General features: G+C 42.9%; 1 long non-coding RNA gene and 1 other non-coding gene across 2 annotated transcripts; one reads left to right on the top strand and one right to left on the bottom strand.

Moving 5' to 3' along the window:
* Positions 1-778: 778 nt before the first annotated feature.
* On the bottom strand, positions 779-850 carry trnaw-cca (transfer RNA tryptophan (anticodon CCA)). The gene has a single exon. It is a non-coding gene; the product is annotated as a tRNA-Trp (tRNA).
* A 4,741-nt stretch (positions 851-5,591) lies between these two features.
* Positions 5,592-12,373, top strand: LOC139295786 (uncharacterized). Its single transcript, XR_011598429.1, has 2 exons — positions 5,592-5,771; positions 11,831-12,373. It is a non-coding gene; the product is annotated as an uncharacterized lncRNA (long non-coding RNA).
* Positions 12,374-12,401: the final 28 nt, after the last annotated feature.

Raw genomic sequence — 12,401 nt, 5'->3', positions numbered from 1 at the left:
TCTGGCATGATGTAGTCTTGGCACACACGGTGCGGATGAATAGGTCTGTGCAGGCTAAACAAGTTAAGACGCTTGTGCCTAAGGATAAAATGCGTCTCAGATGAATCCTCTCACTTACTGCAACACCCTTAAATTGGCACATTTACACTGACGGTAAAACAACTGTAAACTGCACAGAGACCTGGAAATCTTCGTTTACTCCCTAGTAGTAGGGCTGTACAGCGAGTATCGGCGGCTGTTGTTGCCCTCCAGTCCTGAGACAAGCTGCTTTATCGTTCGTGGTCTAAAACGCGTTTGTATAATCCACAAAAAGGCAGAAAAAGGGTGGGAAAGGCGGGATGCTACATTGCTACCTTTGATATTTCGTATTTGTTCCGGGACACGCTTTTCCACAATCACGCTTCACCGCCTTGTTGCCAAGTGACGCGTCTCCATGGCAACAGGACACACTTTGTGTAAGTGTACAGACGGGTAACTCTCACTGTTGTGAGAAAATGTCTAATTTGGTCAACATTTCGAGAAACTAAATCGTTTTCTTAACAGTTTCATAAATTCACGAAGGTTCATAAAAGTGTGAAGAAGTCAACTCAGTGTGCAAACTCTTCAGACAATCCACGAACTGTTTGTATCAGTTGGGATGCTTCGTATGTTATCGTATGTGTTTTGGCAAAGAAAGACGGTTATACCAGTGGATTGAGCAAATGTTGTAGGTTTGTACATTATCCGCAGTGTTGTGCAATCTAAGCGTAATATTTTCCCCCTTTCCACGGCAAATAAATGACCCCGACGTGATTTGAACACGCAACCTTCTGATCTGGAGTCAGACGCGCTACCGTTGCGCCACGAGGTCGACAAACGTGTCTCTCTGACCTGACCTTACAATAACTAGGACAGGTGTGAGCTAATTAAATACAATATCTGAAGAAACTAAAGTGAATGTCAATGACAATTTTCACAGCTATGGAATACTTTGAATATATCTACAGAATAACATAGCACTACTCCAATTACAGTCACTGCTTAACAACAAACAGCAAATGTACTGTTTTTATCTCTACTTTACCAAATGATCTCATTAGTCGCAACAGGATTTATGACATTGTTGGACTTGGACTAATATAATCCTTTTGCATCTATTTCTACAAATTGTTACCCATTATTTATTTGTATTTTGTCATTTGGAGTCTATATATCTTCTATAATTTCTGGTTGTCTTGTTGGTGAGCTTGATCTCGGTTGGGGACTGTTGCTGTTGTGGGACTGTAAAGCCCCTTGACACTTTACATAAATATGTATATGTGAAACTGTGCTATACACAAGACGTGACTGTCAGCAGTAATTGGGGCTAAATAATAAGTGATCTTTACTTCTGGGACAGCTGGACAGATACTGAAGCCCTCTGGTTGACAGAAAACGAATTTGATCAATGCAAACATAAAATTTCAACTATATGCTTCATGTTGTCGCAGTGAAATGAAATCTCAGCACAAGTGAGAGCACATGATCATCAGATGAAACCAGAGCAGTGTGAGTTTGTTGGTCTAAGCTATTTTAAGCCCTTGGATAAATTTGGGCAATGGTCCTTCAGTCATTGTTGAGTTCTTTGAGTGAGCTGGACAGAGGTAGCTGGCCTTGAGCTGAAGCCACGGTAATAAAGAACAAGGAAGAGATGATTGTCAGTGCACACGTGAAAGATTATAATAATAATTATAATTATAAATTTAGTGAGTCTTGGTGGTCTGCAAAGGTTTAAAGTGAGAGTATGTCACATACAAAAGAAGAAATAATACACTCTTCCTTTGCAAATGAAGATAGACTCACAAGCTACAAAATGCACCATAGCTCAATTCAATACACTCAGAGGTTTTACAGCCTTTGCTAAGGTCAGATAGATATTGTGTAACTGACATCACAGAGTCAGTTTACTGACTTTATGACTCTTCTCTACTTGTGCTACTGTTACACTTGGCCCTTGTAGCCATAGTGGCAGCTGTTTAGCAAAACTTCCATAGTCTAACTTTAAACCATATTCAAAGCTGCAATTACTTCTGATTCTTTGGCCACTTGGGGGGAAACAAGCTGTAAATACAACATTCACATATTATAACCTTTTAACAGTTGCTAATTTGCACATCCAGTAGATATACAGAGCAACTCAAGCATTCATTTGAGACATGTTTCTGGCCAGTTGATGAATTTAAGTCCAATATTCACTTTTAGCTCTGTTGTTGATTTCTACCAACTCCTGAAGGAAATATATGGCTGCTAATTGCTCCTATAAGTTCCACAGCTAGTCACTAACTGTGTCGGCATGCTGTGTGGCGCTGAGCAGGTAGGGTAGAGTGGGGGGCCGGAAACCAAAACAATGAGCCGAAACTCGCTAGACTCTGTAGAGAGATCTCTGATTCTCTGTGGGTTTGTACACAAGAAGTCATGTGATCCATGGTTAACATTAAAATATTGATTATAGCAGCTTAACAGGCAATTTCAAGGCAAATATGTTCCTACCCTCATTTTAGAAACTGTTGCTTTATCTGTTTAATCTGTTTAATCTCTGGAAACTGAAGTATCTTTATTAGTCTTATTACTATTTTTATTTCTGTATCAAAAGAAACTTTATGGGCTTGGTACCATTATATGATGGCTGTGTGTTTTTTTTATATTATCTTTATTATATATATGTATTATCTTTATCCATTATATATTATTATTATTATCATTACAAGTTATTATCTTGCACGCACAAGATAAAAACTTTAGGGTCTCTGTACTAATGTATATTTACTGATGTTCAAGGAACTTATTTGTGAAACCATGTCCTTTTAAATGGCTGCATGGAGATTTCATATGTCACCTCTGACAACATCCACAGCATGCAGCCTGGTATTTCCCAGGGAGTTTCCATCCTATTCCTGTCCCACAGAGTCCAGTTCCCCACAGGTTCCTCAGTACTGTACAGGCATCACATGCATGTCCACACAGAAACAAACACACACATGTTGAACTGGTTAAGTGGGCAGCACCAAGTATTACACACACTGTAACCTTTCTAATAATTACTAGGTAACTAAACTTGGATGGTATGTTTCTGTCTGCTATTTAACCATACGCCCACCACTGCTAAGAATAGGCTCGCTCTCTGAGCTCAAACTAGTCTGTCCTGCTTCTGCATTCCCCCACATATCTGAGCTCTTCCAGTAAGAACTACAGGAAGAAAGAGGATAAATCATAATGCTGAGTCAGAGACGACACGCAACATTTATCCATGCAGAAGTGACAAAGTTCACAGTCAGATGCAGACAGGTGTTTTTTTTTAAAAGAGTTGGCTGTCAGGATATCACAAGGACAAATTTCACGTTTGTACAGGTGAAATGGATCATGTATGGCCAACACAGAGCACATGTAGCTTCGACAGCTGAACTTGTTTAAATTTTCACACAACCTTCGACCCACTATTGACTCTCCAAGGTCACGTGTTTTTATGTGTTGTTAACCTTGCCCCTGCTCACGTCCTGTTCTGATGAGCTTGCAAGTCACGGACAGCAGGTGGGGGAAGATGTGACTTGCACGCTTTCTCCATCTGGTGCGCGGGCATCGTTCTACAAACAGATCTTGGGTTGCAATACTGGCATCTGCTCGCAAGACTGTTTTCAACAACAGCTCAGCCGCTTTTTACAAACACGCCACATAAGACTTTGTTTGGAGGGGAATTGCACACAAAACGCCCTAGAATTTTCAATCCAATCACGATTTACATAAGTGGGTTTAACCTTACTGGTATACCTGCAGGCACTCTGGAGACATACAGCAGTTGGTGCACACAGTTTTCAGAGAGCAATTAGATCATCTCACATAGTGAAGCAGGTCATTCTGTAACAGATGTAGAGTACAGCTTGTTCTTTGGGCTGTTAATGCTATATAAATATTAAACCCTAACAAATCAACCACCAACTGTTTGACTGGTGAGCTCATAACAAAAGATTTCCAAATAGGCACATGACGAGAGGTAACGAGCTACTCATACCAAAACACTGTGAGCAATATGATGAACTGGCTTTCCTTTATTTTCAATACTGATCCTAAAGAACGTTGCCTATTAGTGTTATACTGATGATCACTGATTCATAACGACTTCCACCTCCACAAACGCCTAAAAAAGGACATTGTGGCTGAATCAGTAGGCAGTGAAGGTTACAGGTTGCCAGCTAGCAATGAGCAACTTTGGAGAGATTAACATTTCAACAGAAACAGCATCATATCCGTGTGTTGGGAGTTCACTATGAAGTCTCATGGGAAGCGTGGTAATTCTCAAAGAAGTTTGCCAACGTTGAAATCAGACGTGGTTTTTGCTTAATCATATTCCAAATCTGGTCACAGTCACAGTAAATCTACCTTTAGTAATATATTCTGTGAAACTAACCTACAAAAAAAAGGAAGGAGTAGACATGGGAATGAGACAGCGGTTTTTAGTCTTGTGAGGATTTGGTGCGTGTGCTCACTGTGTCAGGTGACAGTGAGCAAGCAGCTTCTCAAAGTGCAGCAACCTTAAAGCTGCAGAGTGACAAGCCCAGGTTCACAGGAGAGAGACAGAAAGAAAGGAGACCGGCCTCACAGTCCTTGCTGTGTGAGCGCCTGTGTGCGTCAGTGTTGAGAGAGTAACAGAGCTCATCTTGACTCGTGTGCTGTCTCAACACAGCTCAACTTTTGTGCAATTAGTTGCGGGTTCAAAGTGAAACCTCAACGGCTGCTTTGTCATAAAATTCCGACACAGAGGGCCTCGAGATAAAATTATAGAACAGGACTCACCTTAAAGCGAGGCTGTGTAACTTTTAAAAGAAGAAATAAGACAGTCTCAGTTCAGCTCATGAGCAATAAAGCGCACCATTGCTCTGTTAAGTATACTCAGTGATTCTGTAGCTAAACTGCCTTACTTGGTCCAGTGTGACCAGTAGCTAATGGTGGCTAATGTTAGCTTTTGTGGAAGTTCTTTGTTGGCGCTACTGTTACACTACTTTTTAGCATGTTAGACATTTCAATAATCTTGTTTTACTTTTATATATGAAACATTTCAATAATAGGCCTATAAGATAAAAACATTAATAATAATAATAATAATAATAAAAAAAAACAGACAAGACATTTTGGAAATAAACAGTGTGCCTGCATTAACACAAAGATAAAAGATTGTTTTTAAAGATAAGAAGGCAGACATGTTGCTGTACTTCCTGAGCTCCGAGGCTGCTGCTAATAAAACTTCCTTTACCTTTTTGTGTGTGTGAATTATTACAAACAGGTCGACCTGCTGCCTCGTGGGCTGCATAAAGTAGACCTGCGTGTACACGTCAGATCCGCGCAGATCCTGACGTCCGACTCTCGTGGCTTCTACGTCATTACGCTGCCAGCTGATCGGAGTGGGAAGCCGGGTGTGTGTCTGACTTGGGTGTGTGTGTGTGTGTGAGAGAGAGAGAGAGAGAGAGAGAGAGAGAGAGAGAGAGAGAGAGAGGACTGGGGCAGGAGTTGTGTAAAAGGGGCTGAAGTCCTGCGCTGCGTCCTCCACTGCTGCTGCTGGAAAGTAGGCTCACCACCAGATCTATTATCGCTGCCAAACCGTTTTATATCGTGGACGTAAAACAAACAAACAGGCAGACAACGACACACCCCGGTGGAGATCCAGGACTCGGCCGAGCGGGGTGGGCGAGGCGGCCTGAACTCCGCTGCTGGACCCGTTCAGATGTGTTGGCCGCGCAGGAGCGACCCGGCCAGCGGTCAAGGTGGGGCGTAGCACTGGCTGCGAGGCTGTCTGTGCGTTTCTGCTGGCTAAATGCTTGTTCCTGTCAGCCTGATTTAGCCCGTGGCGGCTTCATGACCCAGTTTGCGTTGAAACGGCAACCGGGGAGGCGTCCTTAACGCGACTTTATTCAAGTAAAAGAAAAAATTCACCTCTGCAGGTCTGATTGCTGCTTTACAGCCGCAGGTTTCTGCACGATTTCGGCGTCGTCAGATTGTCGAGAATATATATTTGCTGTTATAGGAGTTCTGGCTGAAGGCCTGTCTGTGTGTCATTTAGATCACATCGTCCAGGCCCACTGACACAGGGGAGCTGAGAGGAAATTTGACCACAAGCTCCTGCAAACATTTAATCAACATTTAGATGATTGACACAGTGAGATTATTAAAAGCATTTGCACATGCATTTATTTTACAAAGGCTGATAGCAGCTAAAGGGCTGGATGAAATGTGCTTAAAAGTCTAAATGAATACAGAAGGGAACAGAAAAGCCAGCAAAGGTGCCCAGACAGCTTGTTGTCAGTGCGAAAAGATTTACAGATTTGTTTTCACACTGTATTTTAATCTATTACGCATCATGACTACCACATTTAGAAAATCAGGAAACTTGGTGCTCAGGCCTCTAGAGAATTCATTTATAAGTCATTTGTAAGCACTTAACTGCCAAATGTTGGATTTCTAGGCGATAGCAAGCTGTTGCAAGTTGCAAGTCTGCATTTATATAACCCAGACTTGTCAAAAAGAAGTGTCAGCATTCATATAGCCCTTTGAAATGTGCTGAGTTCATAATAGGCCAAGGAAAAAGCCTGTGCTCAAGTAGGGGATAGGTGAAAATCAGGAAGATAACTAAGGGCCGAGTCATTCTTCAGAAATGCGGTGACACCAGCGGACATCTGGCAGATCCTCCTTCAAATGAAAGATAAGTTTATAAACGTGAGTATGTTACTGTAGATGTTTGTAAGGACCAGTAACACATTCTTAAAGTATTAGTAGGCCTCTCTGTCCAGCTTAATGCTCTGGAGTCTCAACTCGTATATATCTTTATAATCTTTTACACTTTTATAAAACATTTTAAAAGCAAAGTGCAGTAATGTACGAGGTGTCTGTCTCTGGGGTGAACAGTTGGGAGAGGGGGGGTTCTTACTGTAGTGTATGTTACATCGATGGAGGCTGTCTTACATAATTGTACAGCCAGAGTTCAGTGCACCGGCGGTAGGAATGCGCAATGGGCTGTGTCACGAGCTGCATTTGTGCCATTGCAACCCGAAGCGTGACATAAGCCACCCTGTCAATGAGGATCACATGGCAATAACAGGGTGTCAGTTAAAAAGCAACTCATCTTGTGTTGCCAACATGTGTTGTTTGCCCTGCATCCAGGCAAAAGAAGCCCCCCCCCCCCCTCCTGCTCTGTGCTGTTTTATTGCCTACATTTGCAGAAGTGAAGCCATCTTGCTCAACTTGGGTTACACCCTTCATTCCTATTGCGTGCCTTGTCAAGGGAGGATGGGGCAAGAAGGGATGTGTTATGTAGGTTCATTTAGAAAGAAAGAATCCAGTTCTTTCAAACAAAATGGCACAGACTGCCTGAGGACTGGCTTACAGGCCTCATGCAGTGCATTACCATCTCCCAGGATGTCATGAATTCAGACTGGCATTCAGATACTCCTCTTAGCTAGTGAAGCAACCTACATGCCCTCTACATGTAGCGATCTCAGGGTTAAAGTCAGATAGCCTTTAAAGTCCAGCAAACAGCCAGCAGCAGAGCATAAGAAGAGGCTCTCTGATCAGTGTGTTGCCAAAGCCGCCGCCCTTTCCCTGTCTTTGTCCCCATTCCCAGTCTAAAATGATCAGTCTATATTACAGACTACAATCTGGGGCAGTAAACACTCTTCAACTGGGCCACACCCACGGCAGAGGAATGTACCTGAACTGATATATGTAATGTAACATTTAATTATCGTGTGATTCCAATCACAGAGCTGCAGCAGCAGCACGCGAATCTGCAACTCTGTCATGTTCATGTGATAATTCTGCAGTTCTTGTGTCGTTTCAATGGTTCCCAGTCAGACCGATGATTGAGGTATCTTATCTCGTCTCCTCGTGTGGTATTCTCGCATAATAGCACGACCCTAAACATGGAAAAGGTCAAATGAGTGGGCTCGTAGCACGGAGAGAGGTCTGTCTCTCCATCGTATGCCCTTTCTTTTTGTTTTTCTTCAGCAGAAGTGTGCTGCTCCTACCTGTTCACATCTCATCCGTCTTTTATTAGTTATCTTTTCCGTGGTACACAAGCTCTCCTGGATAAATACATTCAAACTCCGCTTGTCTTGCAGCTAAGGCTCGATAAGACAATCTCCTTAAGAGTAAAAATTTCAATAATTCCTCCTTGCATTGAATATGGTTCATTCGCAACCCTCCTGTTTACACACCATAATTCGTTTTTCTCTCTGACACGCACATCCTGCCCGTTCAACTCCAGTGTGTCTTTCCTCTTTCTTATCCTCCCCGCCGTGGCAGAGAACGCACGTCCACAGTCCCAGATAAGCTCAGTCTTTTGTGCATTAGACTGTGTGTTATCTCTTTTTACAGTGTTGCCCCATGTATAAAAGCCTGTCTCAAGGCCCTCCACACTGGCTGTCACGTGGCTCTGTCTGACTCCCTCGCTCGGATACAGCCAAGACAGAAAGAAAGAGAAGGAGAAGGAAGAGGTACGAGGTGTGGAGAAAATACAACGAAGAAGGAAAAGGCAGAAGGGAGGTGAGGGTGAACCCGACAGTGAAGCCACGTCCGCCTCGCCCAGTTCAGACCAGATGCAGACGAGTCGATGTAGAGGAGATGGGTGAAGGACAGAGGGATGGAAAAGAAGGAGGGAAGAGACTGTGCGAGCCCACAGCAGCTGGATGGAATTTCTAACATACGCAGCTGGAATGTCAGGAATGCAGGACAGTCTGATCTGACCGAGAGAGAGAGGGTGGAGAGGACAAACTAGTCAGGGGAGAGAGAAGAAGAAGAAGAGATACGGGAAAGAGTGGCACAGCAAAAGAGCGAAAGAGTCTGGGGAATCAACACTGCCCGTATTGTGGACATAAAGATACAGAGTCACTGTTTGTGGAGGGACTGGCACGCTATGGAACAAATAACTAATTCAGTTTCAGTTTGAGGTTGTGGCAGCCATAGTCAAAAGTTATGACTGTCAGTGGTCCTGTGTGTGGCCCGAGGACTTGTACTGTACGTCCTCCTCTCTCTGTGCCTTCATTCAGACTAACGCTGGCAGGCCTGCGTGGGGGAGGAGGGTGGTGGTTCACTTTATGATACTGACGTGACAAATGATGGCCTTTTTTAGCTAAAATCCTAGTTTTTTGCAATGTACTCTGCAAAAAGTTACGTCGATTCAGTCTTGCTGCCGTTTTTATTAGTCATGCTAGTGGCGTGTCTCACAGGATGGAAATGTCGTTCAGTCAGTTTGTCGTGACTGTAATATCTCAACAACTGTTGGACGGATTGCCATGAAAGTTGGTGTACACATGAATAATAATAACTTTCATGATCCCTCAACTTTTCATCTAGCGCCATCATCAGGTTGAAATTTTGTTCACTACTTTGGTTTGTGACCAAAAACCTATAAAACTAATGACATTCCCATCAGCCTCAGCTGTACTTTGTGTTTAGTGCTAATTAGCAAATGTTAGCATGCTAACACACTTAACAAATAGTGAACATGCCAAACATTATACCTCCTAAACATCAGCATGTTAGCATTGTCATTGTGAGTGTGTTAGCATGCTGACATTAGCATATAGTTCACAGAAGCGAGAGCATGTCTGTAGACTCTAGTCTTGTTTCCTGCTGGCCAACAGTGGTACTGCAACAATTAAAAAACGTTTAAAATACCTCTGTAGCACAAAAGAGCGTTTCCCCCATAGACTGCTACTATAAAAGAAACTGATGACCGGACATTTTTAGTGGCATGGAAGGTAATTTATTACTATTTGTAAAACGTTTCAAGAGTCTAGGAAAGCCATAACATCTTGATGTGAAGTTCATGAGATGATACAACATCACACATGGTGCATTGGGCCACAAACAGTCGAAGCAAACCAGGAAGAGAGAACATTTTTAGTTTAAGTGCCAATGAATGTCTCATTTTAAATATACAAACTTAACTATTTATAAAAATATAAACATGGGGTGTGGAGGTGAGCTGCATCAGTGGTGTAAAGCAGCAAAAAAAAGTGAAACAAACCAAATACTGGAGATGTGGAGCCTATGAGAGAGAGAGCAGTGCTGGTTTAAATAGGCCTGGTAGATGTACGAGCCTCAGCTCTGACTGCAGACTCCTGAAAGAGAGGAGAGGTGAAAATATCCGCCATTTTGGAGTCCAGTTACATAGAGTTACAGTCACATGACTCTCATGACTTTAAAACTTATGTGACTTTGATTTGATTGGAGAGCAAGTGTAAATCTGGCTCAGCACTGGCAGACTTCCTTTAGTGGTTTAAAAAAAGATAGGTGTGATAGATTTGATTATGGATACTTTTTTCAGTGTAGTCAGTCACAAGCCAGAACAAGCCTCTGCATGCTGACTCACCCACTTCAAAAAGATTCTGACATTTGTCATGTAGACAAATTTATCAGGAGGTGGAAGTGTACAACCTCTGTATTTTCCATATTGATCACATGTCTGAATGGAAATGACTCTCTTGCCCTCTCAGGATGATGCTGAAGTAAAATCCAAACTAAGTGTGAGACAAAACGATCTCTCCCTGCAGCGGTGTCTGTAAAATTTTCATTAGTCCATGTTATCCCCCGCTGTGCACAGTCTGCAGGCTACAGGACGCTCAAATACCTGAGATTATTCTGGTTCTCTTTACTGCAGGAATGTGCAGCATGTGTTACTCATCGTCAACCAGAGAAGTGGAGCATGTCCTCAATATCTCAAGATCACCGCAAGATTACATTCTTTGAAGAAAAACACAGACCTGCTTTAGCTTTACATGTGTTCATCTTCAAGTGGCCAGTTTTCAGTTTTTTCACGGTATGTTTAAACTCAGTGTGCCTCACCGCTGACCGTCAACCAAGCTAGAGGAAACGTCAGGTGATCACTAAAGTCAGATTCAAGATTCTTCTGGGAAAACCATGAATGTTCGTACAAAATTTCATTGCAATCTATCCAGCAGTTGTTGAGATATTTCAGTCCGGAACAACCGACTTTGCCATCTCGCTGCTAGCATGGCTATTATACATGTAGTGGCTTTAATTTAGACACAATTAATCTTATCTATATTTAACTATCTTGTGTGAACATGTCAGTTTTAATTTGGAGAGAGCTGCCTGGCTACAGCATTTATTGACAGGACTACTGAACACACCCCACACTCCAGGTTAAGCTGTTATCTGAAGTAAGCTACTCCATTCTACTAGCCAATAGAAGCTACTCTACTTGTTACTTACATGTAAACTTTCAAGTTAGTCAGACAAAGTGTGTTTTGAAACAGCTGGAAGACCCTCGTCAACGCGTTGAGAACATAGATCAGGTGTGGCAACAGGTTTTCTCTCTGGGAAAACTCCTGAACATTCATTTTATTAATTAAGACTTCAAAAACAAACATTTCTTTGGACTTCTGAAAGGATTCCAAGATCTCATGTAGAGGCTGTCTACTCCTCTTCATCGCCTCTCGCTCAGGCTTCGTAACCACGGTAACTGACAAAAAAAAATTGTTTTTTTCCAGAGACTGTGATTTTGAGCATCAAAACTAAGAGTTTCTTGCTGGCACCGTGTAACGTGTGCAGAGGCAGCGTTGAGCTGCTGATGCATGTATCCCTCCTGGTAATCTGACGCATGATCTTTTGTGCATCTCTCCAGTCATTCTTATATATCGGCTCATTTCACCCACTTACTCACAGCTGATCGCACACACTGTGGCTCGACTGCACCCACTTACTGTACGTGTGTGACTGGCTGCGGGCCACGTCATACCCACGCTACTGGAGTTTAGAGGGGAAGTTAAACCATCTCTTCTTCTCTCTCTCTCTCTCTCTGCAGGAATATGTGCACCTAAAGCAGACGAAAGGAAGGAGAAGAAGGAGTCGCCATTTGTGCCTTTTTAAACCGGGCTGTCTGTCACTCCAGGCTGTCTGGGTCGAACTCTCACGCTGGCTGGCTGACTCCCAGCACTCCCCTCACCCTTGGCCCCAAATGGCTGACACACAGCAGTTCTTCACTGGCAAGCTTTATGTTCCTGTACACATGCTAAAGCTGCCAGCTGAAGAACTGCTCTGGTCAGCCCTGCCCCGGATGACTCAAGAAGAGGAAGCGGATGGAGGGAGGGGAGGGGGGTTGATGGGAAGAGGACGGAGGAAGACGGTGTTTCACACGCTTAGTAGTCAGACTGGACTTTAATAACCTGCCAGATTTGAGCCACCGTTGTTTATATTCCTGCGTTAATCACATGTAAAATATATTTCACTTCACGCATGTTTGTTTATTTTGTGGTCACACGTTGACTTTTTCCTCACAAAAACCTGCTTAGATTTATTTCTGTGATGTGGTTGTTTTTTTTTTCTCACAATAAAGGACAAAACATTGTCTCAGACTCAAGGTTTATTGTTGTGGA

The sequence above is a fragment of the Enoplosus armatus genome, chromosome 13, assembly GCF_043641665.1.
Source record: "Enoplosus armatus isolate fEnoArm2 chromosome 13, fEnoArm2.hap1, whole genome shotgun sequence".
Taxonomy (NCBI): Eukaryota; Metazoa; Chordata; class Actinopteri; order Centrarchiformes; family Enoplosidae; genus Enoplosus; species Enoplosus armatus.
The sequence above is the reverse complement of the archived record's forward strand: the minus strand, read 5'-3'. Positions and strand labels throughout refer to the sequence as shown.